Genomic DNA, 16,163 nt, shown 5'->3' with positions numbered 1-16,163 from the left:
CTACAACAATATCAAAAAGAATAAAATGATTTAAAATAAACTTAACCCAGGATGTAAAGGACTTGTAATGTAAAAACTATGAAACTACTGAAAGAAAGTAAAGAAAATACAAATGAATGAAAAGATATTTTTGTGTTTATGAATTAGGAGACTTAATATTTTAAGATGCAAGTACTACCCAAAGTGATCTTCAGATGCAATGCAATCCTTTCAAAATTCCAATAATGTTTCTTTTTGCAAAATTAGAAAAAAATCCATCCTTACATACATATGGAATCTCAACAGACTCCAAGTAGACAAAGCAATCTTGAAAAAGAAGATCAAAATTTGAGGCCTCACATTTCATGATTTCCAAACTTACTACAAAGATACACAAAGCAAAACAATGTGGTATTGGCAATATAACAGACATATATGCCAATGGAATAGAATACAAAGCTCCCAAATAAATCCTATTATACAAGATTAAATGGTTTTCAATAAGAGATGTCAAGACAATTCAATAGGGAAAGAACAATTTTTTCAACAAATACTGTTGGGAAAATTGGATACCCACAGAAGAGTTAGAAGAGGAGGAGGACAAGGAGAAGAAGAAGTTGTCGCATCATTATCTTATACCATATATAAAACTATGATATGGGATATAGCAATTGTTTCCTGGATATGACATCAAAAGCACAGGCAACAAAAGAAAAAGTTTATAGGTTGGGCACCATCAAAACTAGAAATTTTTGTGCATCAAAGGAAAGTATTAACAGAGTGAAAAGGCAACCTATGAAATGAGAGAAAACATTTGCAAATTATATATTTGATAAGGATTTAATATACAGAATATATTAAAGATTCCTCAGGGATCTAGAGCTAGAAATACCATTTGACCCAGCCATCCCATTACTGGGTATATACCCAAAGGATTATAAATCATGCTGCTATAAAGACACATGCACACGTATGTTTATTGCAGCACTATTCACAATAGCAAAGACTTGGAACCAACCCAAATGCCCATCAATGATAGACTGGATTAAGAAAATGTGGCACATATACACCATGGAATACTATGCAGCCATAAAAAATGAGGAGTTCATGTCCTTTGTAGGGACATGGATGAAGCTGGAAACGATCATTCTCAGCAAACTATCACAAGGACAAAAAAACAAACACCACATGTTCTCACTCATAGGTGGGCACTGAATAATGAGAACACATGGTCAAAGGAAGGGGAACATCACACACAGGGGCCTGTTGTGGGGTGGGGGGAGTGGGGAGGGATAGCATTAGGAGATATACCTAATGCTAAATGATGAGTTAATGGGTGCAGCACACCAACATGGCACATGTATACATATGTAACAAACCTACACGTTGTGCACATGTACTCTAAAACTTAAAGTATAATTTAAAAAGTGGAAAAAAAAGTACTCCTACAACTTAACAACAATAACAACACAGATAAAAATGGGCAAAAGACTTGAATAAACATTTTCCCAAAAATATAAAAGTGGCCTATAAACATATGAAAGTTGTTTAACAACACTAATGATTAGAGAAATACAGATTCAAACCATAATGAAATATCACTTCACACTCATTAAAAAGGCTACTATCAAAAACAACAAAAACTAAAAACAAATACATAAATTACATCCTTCCCATCCTTGTTAGTAAGGATGTGGAGAAAGTGGAACCCTGTGTATTGCTTGCAGGATAGTAAAATGGTGTAGCCACTATAAGAAACAGTATGATGGGTCCTCAAAGAAATTAAACATAATTAGTATATATAGCAATTCCACTTCTTGGTACATACATGTACAAAAGAAGTGAAAGAATAAACTTGGGCAGATATTTTTATACCCATGTGGATAACATCATTATTCACAATATCCAAAAGTAGAAGCAAACCAAATGTCCACGAACAGATGAATACATATACAAAATGTGGTTTATACATAAAATAGCATATTATTCAGCCTTAAAAAAGAAGAAAATTCTTATACATGCTACAACACAGATGAATCTTGATGACACTATAGTAAATGAAATGAGCAGTCACAAAAAGAAACATATTGTATGGTTCCACTTATAGGAGGTACCTACAGTAGTCAAATTCATAAAACAATAGAATGATGGTTTCCAAGGTTTGAGAGGAGAGGCCAATGAGTAGTTATTGTTTAAGTAGTATGAAGGTTTTAGTTGGAGAAGATAAAAATATTTTGAAGATGAGTGGTGGTGATGGTTAAACAACAATGTGACTATACCTAATGCTATAGAATCATGCACTTTAAAATAGTTAAGATGGTAAATTTTACATTATATATATTTTACCACAATAAAAAAAATTTTTCATGACTGTGATGGATTTGAAAGATCGTTATCAACAATTCTTTATCTACAATTTCTTGTAGCTACTTCAAGGATGTAAGTTTATATAAAGCACTGTATTTATGCAAGCTCAAAAATAATATACAATCACATACCAACACAAAAATCCTTTGTCATCATTTCTTCGCCCGGTAGGTTTTGGAACCTTGCTGTCAGGCCCAGTTGCCTATCTCAGGAGCAGATTGTAATTCTAACACTATTGCCATATCTAACTTCTGAATATGATCTTTCCAGAGTGAACCCAGCACTGTCTATATCAAACTAGAACTGGGAGTCATGAGCTCGGTCATTTTAGAATTAAGAGCTTGAAACTATCTCGGGGGAATGTTTCTCATCACTGACCTCCTGAGTAGTTTCTGCAGTCTAAGCTTCCCAGCAGGCAGCCTACTCTTAGTTGCAAAATCCTTAAACTCATTTGCATGTTATCTATTTTGAGCTGTTAATTTATCCACAATAGAACAAATCTTTCATTTTCACCACTTATTTTCTCGTTTTCTTCACATCTTATTGCTCTTGCTTTTTCATATACCTTATTCTACACACACACACACACACACACACACACACTTTTACCATGTCTTCTGCCTCACATTTTGTTTCATTATGCCATTCTTCTTTAGACTTTTATAATTTCTCCTTAAACATTAATATATCTTGCTGCTGATGGCATTCTGAAACATGCAGCTCCTCTTATGCATGTTTTTTTGCTTCTAAAACATGAGAGGCTTCATGTCTGACATATTTCTATTTATAAAGTAATACTTCCTCTTCAAATTACTATTTTGTTTTAGAAATATCTTGCGATATTCTAAAGTGGCACCTGGTTACTGGCCTTCTTGCTTTATTGTGAGACCTGAAGCTGACGTTCTGTTTGTTCAGAGACATTCTGTCTGTGATCACCAAGTCTATGTTCCTTTGAAGTCTCAGCAATGACATCCTCAAGTTGAGCTTCCAGCACTTTCCTAAACATCTCAGACTTGGGGATTTCCCATTTCATAAAGTCAGTTTCCTGCATAGTCACTTCCATCACTTCCTCTTTGTCACTAAGCTTTTCAAAAATCTGCTTTTTGGGAACAGGATTCTGCCATGCACTCAATGAGCTGTGAGAACTCCTGAAGGGCCAGCTTTTGCTACTGATAGACATCTTCGAATTATTTGGCCTGAGATTTACGGCTGTCTGAATGTGAAAGTACTGAAAAATACCCATCACTAGCAAAATTTGGTCCTTCTGGAGTTCTCACAGCTCAGTGAGTACATGACCTCACAGTGTGGTACTGCTATTCTATTCTCTTCAGTCTAAATGTGGAATCTCCATGTTCTTAGGAAAATGTTGCTGTATCCTCAAGTTGTCCCTGAACCCATTGAATCAACTATTTTATCTATAGTTTATTTATCCATCTATATTTTATCTTCATTTAATTTATAAAATTTCTTTATCTTGGTTTGAATTTTCTATGATACAAGATGGACAAGGAAAGGGCTATTAGGTCTGTGTGCATTCTTGTCATTTCCTATTTAGTTCTGGTTTATCTTGCTAGGGTTCTTATTATTCTTACATAATCTTCAATTCAAAAGCTGTTCTCTAAATTCTGCAATTCTGCTGCACATCCTTATTTGTGATTAATGTACTTATTGGACTGCATCATGCTCTTTAGAGAGCCTTAATTGGAAAAAAACACTTTTTTATTGTGCATGTAAAACCAATGAATGATAAATGTAATTGAAAAATACTGTAAAAGAAAAAGAAGGCAGAATTTCAGTATTTCTTTACACATCATACATATCAAAGTTGGGGTGTGTTAGAAGAATTGCTAATATCCAAAACACAAGTTGATTATAGCTCTTGTATTTTTTCTCAATTTGTATCTTCAAAAAATGCATGCTTTTGAAATCCTTAATTTCATTTTGCCCTAGATTACACTCTCTTCTGAAGATGAGTCTGTGAATAATGTCTCTCTGGCTTCTACAGGTACAACCATGATGTGATAAGGGAATTGAAATTGTTCTTTTAGGTCCATGATCTTTACTTCAGTTTTCATTAATGATTATGTATAAAACTGTTCCTCCATGTAGCAATTACACATACAGACACTTTGGGCCAATGGGAAAGCTCCCCTTCGCCTTCTGAAGGTTTGCTAAAAAATTAACTCAAAAAAGACAGATTAATAGGAGAAAAGGCATACAGATATATTTAACGTATATACCCGGGAGCCTTCAGAGTGAATGTATTAGTCTGTTTTCATGCTGCTGATAAAGACATACCTGAGAGTGGACAATTTACAGAAGAAAGAGGTTTAATGGACTTACGGACCCACATGGCTGGAAAGGCCTCACAATCACGGTGGAAGGCAAGAAGGAGCAAGTCACGTCTTACATGGATGGTGGCAGGCAAAGAGAGAGCTTTTGCAAGGCAATTCCCATTTTTAAAACCATAGGATCTCAGCCATGCATGGTGGCTCACGCCTGTAATCCCAACACTTTGGGAGGTCAAGGTGGGCGGATCACGAGGTCAGGAGTTTGAGACCAGCCTGACCAACACAGTGAAATCCCATCTTTACCAAAAATACAAAAATTAGCCAGGCATGGTGGCATGTGCCTGTAATCCCAGCTACTTGGGAGGCTGCGGCAGGAGAATTGCTTGAACCTAGGAGGCAGAGGTTGCAATGAGCTGAGATCATGCCACTGCACTCCAGCCTGGGAAACAAAGTGAGACTCCATCTCAAAAAAAAAAGAAAAAAAAAACCACAGGATCTCGTGAGACCCATTCACTATCAAGAGAACAGCCCAGGAAAGACACGCCCTCGTAATTCAGTCATCTCCCACTGAGCCCCTCCCACAACACGTGGGAATTACAATGGTGTGATCTTGGCTCACTGCAACCTCCACCTTCCAGGTTCAAGCAATTCTCCTGCCTCAGCCTCCCGAATAGATGGGATTACAGGCATGTGCTACCATGCCCAGCTAATTTTGCATTTTTAGTAGAGACAGGGTTTCTCCATGTTGGTCAAGCTGGTCTCAAACTCCCGACCTCGGGTGATCTGCCCTCCTTGGCCTCCCAAAGTGCCGGAATTACAAGCGTGAGCCACCATGCCTGGCCTGAACTTTTATACTCAAAATAACATTATCAGTTTTAACGTTTCTGTGCACATAGTAAAGTTGATGGCTAACACCACTTCATCAATGTAGAATCTTGCCAAATAATTCAGAAGATTGCCTCCAGATTTACTAACCAGGGCCAGTAAATCATCATTCACATAGTAATGCATTACTAAGTACAAATGATTTTCATTTTGAAAGCATGAACATTGCAAGCATCTTGAAAAATCCTTTTTGAGATGAAAAGCATGAAGGGATCTACTGTTGATCACAATTTACCAACACATCAAGTTCTCCTTGGAAATGAGCGTTCTCTGCGTTTGTTTGTTTGTTTGAGATGGAGTCTCGCTCTGTTGCCCAGGCTGGAGTACAGTGGCAAGATCTCAGCTCACTGCAACCTCTGCCTCCCAGGTCCAAGTGATTCTCCTGCCTCAGCCTCCCGAGTAGCTGGGATTATAGGTGCGCACCACCACACCTGGCTAATTTTTGTATTTTTAGTAAAGATGGGGTTTCACCATGTTGGCCAGGCTGGTCTCGAACTCCTGACCTCAGGTGATCCACCTGCCTCGGCCTCCCAAAGTGCTGGGATTACAGGTGTAAGCCACGGCCCCCGCCCATTCTCTGCTTTTTAAAGCGTCTTCCACTTGCTGAGGATTTTCATTGCATAAATCTGTTTGGTATTCGTTTTTATAACAATATCACAGAAAGCATTATTTTGAACTAATTTTGTGAGACTTCATGGTGAATCTGCATTTCCTTCATCAGTTGTCTAAATTGTTTAGTCCACGGAAGAAACTTATCTCATGCATGAGAAACTCAGCCACATGCTTATTGCAGCACAGGGCCAACTGGTTATTCTCAGTGTGCAGGCAGAGGTGTACATCAAACACTGTCTCTACATTCAGGGTACTCTCTACATATATTATTCAAAACTGTTGTTCAGTGGAGATTTGTCTATTATCCTGTTTATTTTTCATTTATTCAAAAACATAAATCACTATGAACTCTAACATTTATTTTACATAATTAGGTACAATTTTACACTACTTCATTTCGTCCTTCAAATTGTCCCACATTTGGTCATTGGAAACTCTTTGTGTTTGTTTGTTTGTTTTTTTTTCTGAGACGGAGTCTTGCTCTGTGGCCCAGGCTGGAGTGCAGTGGTGCTATCTTGGCTCACTGCAAGCTCTGCCTCCCAGGTTCATGCCATTCTCCTGCCTCAGCCTCCCGAGTAGCTGGGACTACAGGAGCCTGCCAACATGCCTGGCTAATTTTTTGTATTTTTAGTAGAGACGGGGGGGTCTCACCGTGTTAGCCAGGATGGTCTCGATCTCCTGACCTCGTGATCCGCCCTCCTCGGCCTCCCAAAGTGCTGGGATTACAGGCATGAGCCACCACGCCCGGCTGGAAACTCTTTATACTGGCTCCTGTGTTTCTTTCTAATGCCCTTCCCTTTGTTGCTATTTTTGAATACTGTGCTTCTTTACTTTATATCACTATAAGATACTTCCTGTTCATAAGGCATATTTTTTGTTCCAGTTCAAGATCAGCCAGCCATTTCTCTAAGAAACTCTAGTTCCTCTTATTGGACAATGTAATTATTTATTGGAGAATGAGTTGTAGGTGTGTTGATTGCTTGGGGGTGTCAATGCTTTTAGACCTTTTCAGCTGACAGAGCAAGAAAATATATGTGCCTATACCAACGCCTACATATGAATATACCTATAAATATTAATGTATGAATCAACCTATAACTATTTTAAGCTAAACATAAGTTCTTTCTAATATCTCCAATTCTAATCCAGTAACACATGGCTAATTCTAGCCTTTGTCCCTTGCCTGTCTGTAACCTCCCATTCCAACACTGAGAAACCTGTATTTATCATCTGCCATCCACTTATTTAATTATTAAATTTAGTTTACATGTGTAGTGTTTTTGGTACTGCTAACCTATAACACATGGGAAACAATTTTAGCAACCATAATTTTATTGCCATTAAATAGTCAGTTTATTAAGAAAATTGAATAAAATTATTTTCAAGTCATTTTATGCTATGTGGTATAATATTCATTACATGTATACTGAAACATTGGTGTTTTAATGGAGGCTAAACCACTCAGGTTCTAAATGATAGGCAAATTAGAAATGTACAGTAATAATAATGCAGGAATGTCTGGTAGACAAGCTTGAACTAAAATCAGTGCTAGTGATCAGAGGGCACACCATGGTATGTCCTAACCAGTGGATGAAAGCTTGAAAGTTTTAGAAAGAGCTTCTAAAAATAAATTAAAATCTTTGTACTTCTATGCAGGTTGATAAGCAGCCACTGTCATCAGTGCCCACATCCAGTGCCTGAGCTGCATCAAACACTCCTTCTGGATTTTGGATGCATTCAGGACCTAGTGACTAAAGGGCTATGCCCTGGCATGGCAGAGGTCCTTCAGGAGCCTGTACTATTTATCTGTAGCTCCTTATACGTTGTAGGATTCATTGGTATTGGAAGTTAATTTTTTTAATATCACTCTTTTTTTTCTAAGAAACATGATTGTACGTATAAAGAACATAGTTATTATGGTTATGACATCAGGAGCAGTGGTCCTGCACATTTGTAATTGGTTGGTGTTCAGAGGCCTCAATGTCATTAACAGAAAAGCTGCCACCGAAGTGTCTATTCTATGAATTGCTTGGTACACAAACTACTAGGTAGTGCCTGATTAAGTTGTCCCCTTAAAACCTATAATAATTAGCAGTTTTTCTAATCAAGAGTAAGATATGGTTTAGCTGAATTTTTGGCCTTTTTGTGAAAAGAAATTAGGCATCTATTGTTTACTTTAGGAAGTTGCTGGTTTTAAAATACTGAGTCATCTACGCATTCTTACTTTAAAGCAGGTAACAATAAAAAGGAACCGTGTATACACAGATAACGATATGTGAGTTTAGACATAGTTTAAAGAATAAACAAAGTATAAATTATACTTTACTCATTAGTAGGTTTTAACCATCCCATTATAATTTTAAAGCTAAATCAATACTTGGTGTTTATCATAAATGTGCTGAACATTTTCTGATGAAAATGTATTTTAGAATGTGCAGATCTGATATTAAAACTTATACTGTGTTTATCTATACTACAGAAGCATTTTGTTAGCCTTGTATAACATTATAAACACTTTTGATGCATAATAAAGCTTGTTATGCTTGTCTCATTAATATGATCAGGAATTGCCACTTTTGTAAAGGGAAATCTTACTGTTTAAAAAAAAAGCTTTATAAAAATAAACTAGAAACAAGAAATCAATTGAAGTTGATCCTAGATGTATTCAGTATATACTTAGGTATTTGTGAAGGTTGTACCTGGGTATAATAGGTCAGAATTTAGTATTTTAAAAGTATTTTACACGTGCTTCTTCCTGCTTTTTTCGAAGGTGGTAGAAACCTGCATCATATTGAGAACACTAGCAGAGAATGAATCACCCCCAGAGTCAAATCACTTGGAGTGTGAATGCACTAATGCTCGCAACAGCTTAATAAGTGTAATGTAGGTAAATTAATATCCACTCTCTGTATGATTTTCTGGGATGTTTGGATTAAAAATATATTTATAATCAGTATGTAAAGTGAGTCATACCTCTAAGGGACCCTACCAGATAGTGAAAAACAACTTTTGAGATACTCAAAGCGCCCTTCACTGATTAAGAACAGCTGTTCTTTAGGATGTTTTCATCTTGTGGACACCATTTTTAGCTCAGATCTGCTGCCCATGATCAAGGAGACATCTTGAATTTTAGCATGATGGTTGCTAAAAGGTAGGCAGTGGGAAATCTCAGGAGTATTTCAGAAAACATTTACTTGATTAAAAGAAATTTTCAATTATTTCTAAATTTATATTTAGTGGAAGCCATATCAGTTTTAATTTTCAAGTATCAGAGGAATATGATCTTGAAGGCATTTTGGTTTACAAGTCAGTTTTTTTGTTATTACAGTTTATTGCTTTTAAAAGTTGTTTTGGAAGCAAAATAAAGAAAATGATATAAAACTTATTTGAATATTTTAACAAACCAATGTAAAGTAAATGCTCTTGGATCCACAACTCTGGTCAAGAAATAGAATGTTACTAGCACACCAAGGGTCTAATGTATCTCTTCTTAATCATAGCATGGGTTTAAATATTTTAGTTATTAGTTCTCTATAACTATGGTTTTCTATAGTATGGGGCATTTCACATAAGAAAAATTCAGCCTTACTTTTTATGCTTACTAAATGTGTTATAAGAAATCAGAATTCATTGACTTCCCTCGGGTTAAAAATAAAGGTAGAATATGGCACTACTAATGGAAATATTTTGCTCTGTTTATAAATTTCCATCTAAGGTAAAACTAGCTGTACTTCTTCCATTCCTTATTTAATTATTTTATTAAATATACTGAACGATCTTATTTTAATATCCTTAATTTTATTTAATTTCAGCATTTAATTTTTTAACCTTTACCTACAGCATGAACATTTTCACTATTCCAACAGAATAGAAACCAGATTTAAAAAGTGCTTTGATAAAAGTGTTTCAGAATTTTAGCAGACTATTTAAAATTCATTATTTTGATCTTTGGATTTTATTTAAAGATGAATGCCATTTCAAATAATCTTAGAGGACTTATTCTTCTTGTTACTTTTGAAATAAAATTATTATTGACTTGCATTAATCTCTCGACGAAACCAGTTTTAAATACCATTTTAAATCACCTCTGTCATTAAGTATTCAAATATTTACTGTAATAGATGAGTAACATATGACCTATGCAGTAGAGTTCACTTACAAATAAGATCTAGAAATGAAGATATTTTACTCAGGAGGGCGTTTCACAATTATACTTAGTAGATTTTTATTAGTGTGCCAAGAAACTGCTTTCCTAAAGGCTTCACAGGTTTAGGAAGGATATGAAGTCTTTGGCCATTCTGTCTCTTCTTACTTAAGAAGAGCTCTCTGAATAGTGTACTGACCCACACATATGTATCTGCTCTCTACCAAAACACACAAAAAGATTTGGGTTAGCAAACTGTACTGCTCACTGTAATAGACGATTATCTCATCTATCAGACTTTTCTGATTTGTAAATCAAGATTAAAATGGGTTAATTCATGTGGAAGACACGGAACTGCACCTTCTAGTACTCCATCAATGTAGGAAGTGCTGCTCAAACATGTGGACTGTGGTGAGGTGAGTGTCTCCATTTGAAAGCTCCTTCAGTGTCTGTCTCAGCCACCTGGCCTGAGGTTACATCCCAGTCATGTAGCCTCGTGGCCCAAGGCTATACTCCACCAGGCAATCCTGTGTATCCTGACTGATTGAGGCAGGGTTCAGAGATGCAAACATTTCAGCCTGATGCCAGAAATTCTGAATGACAAGCCACAGCTCCTGGTCATGTTGGCCAAGGCCTCATGGGGTTTGTGTAGCTGTTTTACTATTCACTCTGCCAAAATCTACTTCCTTCTTATTTCTTTCACAGAAATTTATCCCAAATAAACCTCTTATATCACATTCTGTCTAATTCTGGTGAACTCGATCTGTGACAATTCAGGAATAAATGTTTCCTTCTTGCTGTCCCTAATGATGGTTACAAAACAATTTATTCTTATAATTTAAATGTATTTTGAATGAGGGTGTCATACTCCAACCATCCATCTATCCATCTTTGATCCATATCTAAAGTTAAAACTTCCAAGTGCTGTGTGCTGATCTTTGATTTATTGTGATCACGAGTCTCCAAAAGTATTTTTTAGCAAATACATAAGTGTTTGTAGATGTTGAAATCTCACCTTTCCTAGTGCCTTGCTATACATACTGCTTTCCTGTTACTACTAGAAAATTCTATGGAAAGAAGCATCAACGGAGGAAGTTGAATTCATTTTTCTGCTACTAAATTCAAAAGGTAGTTCCAAATTCTATTTTAATACTTGTAGCGATGCCTTCCTTTCTTCCATTCTTATTTTCATCCCAGTTTGTATAAACTTATGAGAGCCTGGTGTGCTCTGTTTAAGACTATATATTCAATATGAAGAGCAGCGGTTTCATGTTTTACAAGTTCTGCAGACACTTTTAACCTCAAACCATTCATTAAACCAACTACATGAGAGAATTTTTTTTTTTTTGAGGCGAAGTCTCTCTTTTGTCCCCCAGGCTGGAGTGCAATGGCGCGATCTCCGCTCACTGCAACCTCCACCTCCCAGGTTCAAGCGATTCTCCTGCCTCAGCCTCCCGAGTAGCTGAAATTATAGGCACGTGCCACCGTTTTTGTATTTTTTGTTTGTTTGTTTTTGTTTTTGTATTTTAAGTAGAGACGGGGTTTCACCATGTTGGTCAGGCAGGTCTCCTACTCCTGACCTCGTGATCCACCCACCTTGGCCTCCCCAAGTGCTGGGATTACAGGCATGAGCCACCCCGCCCGGCTGAGAGTACTTTATTTTACTCTCTGTTGTGAGAAAACGTATGACCAAAAGTTACTGTAAACTCAGCAACAGTTAATTTAATATAATTAGAGGAGAGGATTTTGAATGTTCTCACCACAAAGAAATGACAAGTGTTTGAGGTGACGGATATGCTAGTTACCCTGATACGCTGCACAATGTATATATCTATCGAAATATCACACTGTACCCCATACATATATACAATTATAATGTGTCAGATAAAAACAAAATGTTTAAAAAATTCAGTGTATTTACTATTAAAGAAGGCACTAATAGCCATAAGATCATGTTTAAAAACAGGTTTTTGGCAAGTTATTTATCTGACTGCTGTGCGTAAGGACATGGAGAGCCTCAACTGCTTCTTATATATTTGCTGCTTTTCAGGTGTCTTCAGACCAGAAATCGGTAATCATTTTCACAGATGATGGAAACTGGTTGGTAATTCTACCATTGAATGTCTGCTATTAATATTGAGCAGAGATGTTTTTGATAAATTTTATTGACCTCTGGCCGGGCGCAGTGGCTCACACCTGTAATCCCAGCACTTTGGGAGGCTGAGGCAGGAGGATCACCTAAGGTCAGGAGTTCGAGACCAGCCTGCCCAACATGGTGAAACCCCATCTCTACTAAAACTACAAAAAATTAGCTGGGTGTGGTGGCAGGCACCTGTAATCCCAGCTACTTGGGAGGCGGAGGCAGGAGAATCGCTTGAACCCGGGAGTCGGAGGTTGCAGTGAGCTGAGATCACGCCACTGCACTCCAGTCTGGGCAACAAGAGTGAAACTCTGTCTCAAAAAAAAAAAATTTATTGACCTCTTATTATAAAGGAACAATGCAATACCAATACAGTTTGTCTCTTTTCCTATCACTGGCCTTACACACACGATAATGTCTTGAAAGAGATCATGTAACTTTGAAATATTAAATAAGCTAAAGATGTTTTTGGCTGTACTTGGTATAACACAGTTTCTGATTAATTTTCTTTTTGTCTTCTCTTCTAAGTCACTCTTCTATTACTAGGAGTTTGCAGCTGACCTCACCTTCTGCAACCATATTCCCTAGGAAAGTGATGCCTGACCAACTTGTTGCTTCCCAAGTTCCTGTGGTGATTTTATTGTGGCCCAGTGGATAACATTTCCCTGGCTCAGGCATCGGTATTTAGCTTCCAAGCTAGTGATTTATAGTCAACAAAAAAATTCTGCTTTGTCATTGCTCTAATCAAAAAGAACATTTCATGGTGAGAGTTCAGAGATTTGGCCAGATTATTGAGAAAAATACATTTTTAATAACGATTCTATCAAAGAGAATTCCATTATGACACAATGTTGATAGCCTCCTTTAATAACTTGTACGGTCAGCTCTAACTTTAGTCTGTATTACAATATATTTATTTTAAAAACCTTGCATTCAAATAGATTAATTATAGGTACTTCAATGCATAACTACCTCTTCTTCTTTTTGAAAAAATGCCCACTAAAATGCATGCTGAAATTATTTAAGAGATAAAATAAAAATAACCCATAAAATTACTTCGTTTATGTTTTAGCTAGTTCTTGGCTCTCTTCTAAAATAAGTACATTACACATTTCTAAGGAATGGCTTAATGAAAATGAGATTGCTGTGTTTATATGGGTTCATGTCATCACTGTGGGATTTTTAGCTTTTGGTTATCAGCAGGTTGCAGATAATGATTCAGATAATATATTTAATGACTATTGCCTCCACTGAGAATTCTTTGGAATTAACCATTAAAGATGTAAGGATGCAAATAGCAGAACTGTTAATGGTTCCTATGGTTTACAGATAATTTTTTGACTTAACTTCATTAGTCATTAGAAAGCTGATTGCACTACCAGAGCAATCTAACATATATAGAAGTTCTCTTTGGGGCCTAATGCAGTACTGTTTACTCTTTTGAAGTAATCTGTGTACCTTTACAAATGCTTACAATTTATGTCCTGCCCTTGTATATTTATGTAATCACCTCTCTCTTTTTCTCTTTCTATGTGTCTGTGTGTGTGTGCGTGCGGGTGTGTGTATCTGTGTGTGTTTCTATCCATCCATTAGGACAAAAGAGTATATAAATCTAGAGTATATGCACACATATGTACACATACATACATGCAATTTTGCCCAAATTTAAGTATATTTAGGGAATGGCAATTTTTCACTTTTGGCATAATTCATTCCTGGAAACAGTATTTTAAATTGTGTTAACAAAAGATTATAGAATTTTTCTGTAAGTACACTCTCCTGAAAAGAAAATATGTATTGACAGATATTTATCCAAGATAATGTTTTAAAATAGTAAAGGTAGGCCCTAAAAGAGATTTTCAGATTTCTCAAATGTTTATAGAAATTGCAGCCTTTGTTTATTTTATCAGATTATTATCTAACAGATGAGATGATTATTGTGAAAATAACTTACACAAATTCAAGCTTCTGATAAGTGAACATATATTTCTAACCTTGGTGAATATTTGTAGACTTGTGCTATAAAAAATAATTCTCAGAATTTATTCTGCCGTGATGAAACCATTAGAAGATATACATTTGCATGGACCAGGCACATTCAGATGAAGTTAAAACCATTAGGGCACTAAATCAGTTTAACACTTAGTTTAGAAGTGTTTATGTTCATAAAAAACGATGTCTTTCAGGGCTACAGATAGCAGTCTGTGTTATTGCAATGCCCATTAGAATAACTACACTCTACTTCTTTTCTTTTTCACTAGGAGATAGTAAAATACAGAGGAGTAAAAGCTACATTATTATAGAGAAACGTATGAATCTCTATGAGCCATTAAACTCGAGGTTGGGAGTTTGAGACCAGCCTGACCAACACGGAGAAACCCCGCCTCTACTAAGAATACAGAATTAGCCGGGCATGGTGGCACATGCCTGTAATCCCAGCTACTCAGGAGGCTGAGGCAGGAGAATCGCTTGAACCCAGGAAGCAGAGGTTGCGGTGAGCAGAGATCGCGCCATTGCATTCCAACCTGGGCAACAAAAGCAAAACTCTGTCTCAAAAAAAAAAAAAAGAATAAATAAATAAAAACTCTGGAAGTCTATCACAACTGGCAAAACAACTATTGATGTCTTCAAATGTGATAGAGACATTCTTGAATGCTGCAATATTATGGACAAACTGTACTGTTATAAATATACTAATTACACTACCAGAATTAAAATTCACTTGTCCCATAAATTTAGCTAACTAAAAAAAAAACTAGCTATAGTAAACATTAAATATTTAAATAAACATAATAATTAACTCTTTGTGTAGGTTAAGTTGCATGCAAATAATGTTGTTACCAGTCATTAAATTGAGATATATTTGGATACATGTAAGTAGTACAAGCTGCTTTAGAAAGCTTGCTGAGGGAAGTTTGTTTTCTGCAATAACTTTCCCTGAAGCAAGTATAGTCATCCAAAATCATTTCACTAATTGTTAGTCTTCACTTTAAAATAATAGTAATAAGCACTTGCTTTGGATGGTGATGGTGGTGGTAGTTGGTTTCACAATGAATAGCAATTTCAAAGGTTGACTCAACTTCTTTTCTTCTCCTATTTTTCACTTTATTCGGCCCTACACATTGAAAGCAGTGAACTCTTTCTTTAACCCTTTACAGTACCTTTTAGTTTTGCCAACATGTAATCTTTGGTTCAGCAGCCTTGAGGAAAAAAGTTTAGACAGGCAACTGTAGTAAAACTAGAGAGACCTGCTCCTAAAAGCCACACCATAAAGCCCTGCTCTTTTCTCTTGCTCTGTCCCTATTTCTATGAATTAAAGCGATTTTCAATGGAACTGCTTTTTGAACACAAAACCTGTTTTCTGGTAATACACATAAGAACAAAACTTTTACTAAGATCAGAAAGATATATCATACCACTACAATCTTAGAGTACATGGTGTATTTTTGACAGGTCATCATAGTATTTCATAAGCCATTGAGAATGAATAAAATACTCCAATTATAAAGCCATTTATCACAGAAATTTAAGATAGAACTTCAAAATTTCATCCCTAAAATAATTTGGGAAGACAAGGATAAAAGTCTCTTAACTTCACTAACAGCTGAGAGATTTGAGATTTGAGTGTTATTATTTCTCCAATAAGTTAGATGATGAAAAAGAGTTCCTTACACACTTTCTGTAATATGTTATACATGGTCATTGTATCATTCAATTTCAAAATTATGGTTCTTAAAACTATCAT

The sequence above is a fragment of the Pan paniscus genome, chromosome X, assembly GCF_029289425.2.
Source record: "Pan paniscus chromosome X, NHGRI_mPanPan1-v2.0_pri, whole genome shotgun sequence".
NCBI lineage: Eukaryota > Metazoa > Chordata > Mammalia > Primates > Hominidae > Pan > Pan paniscus.
The sequence above is the reverse complement of the archived record's forward strand: the minus strand, read 5'-3'. Positions refer to the sequence as shown.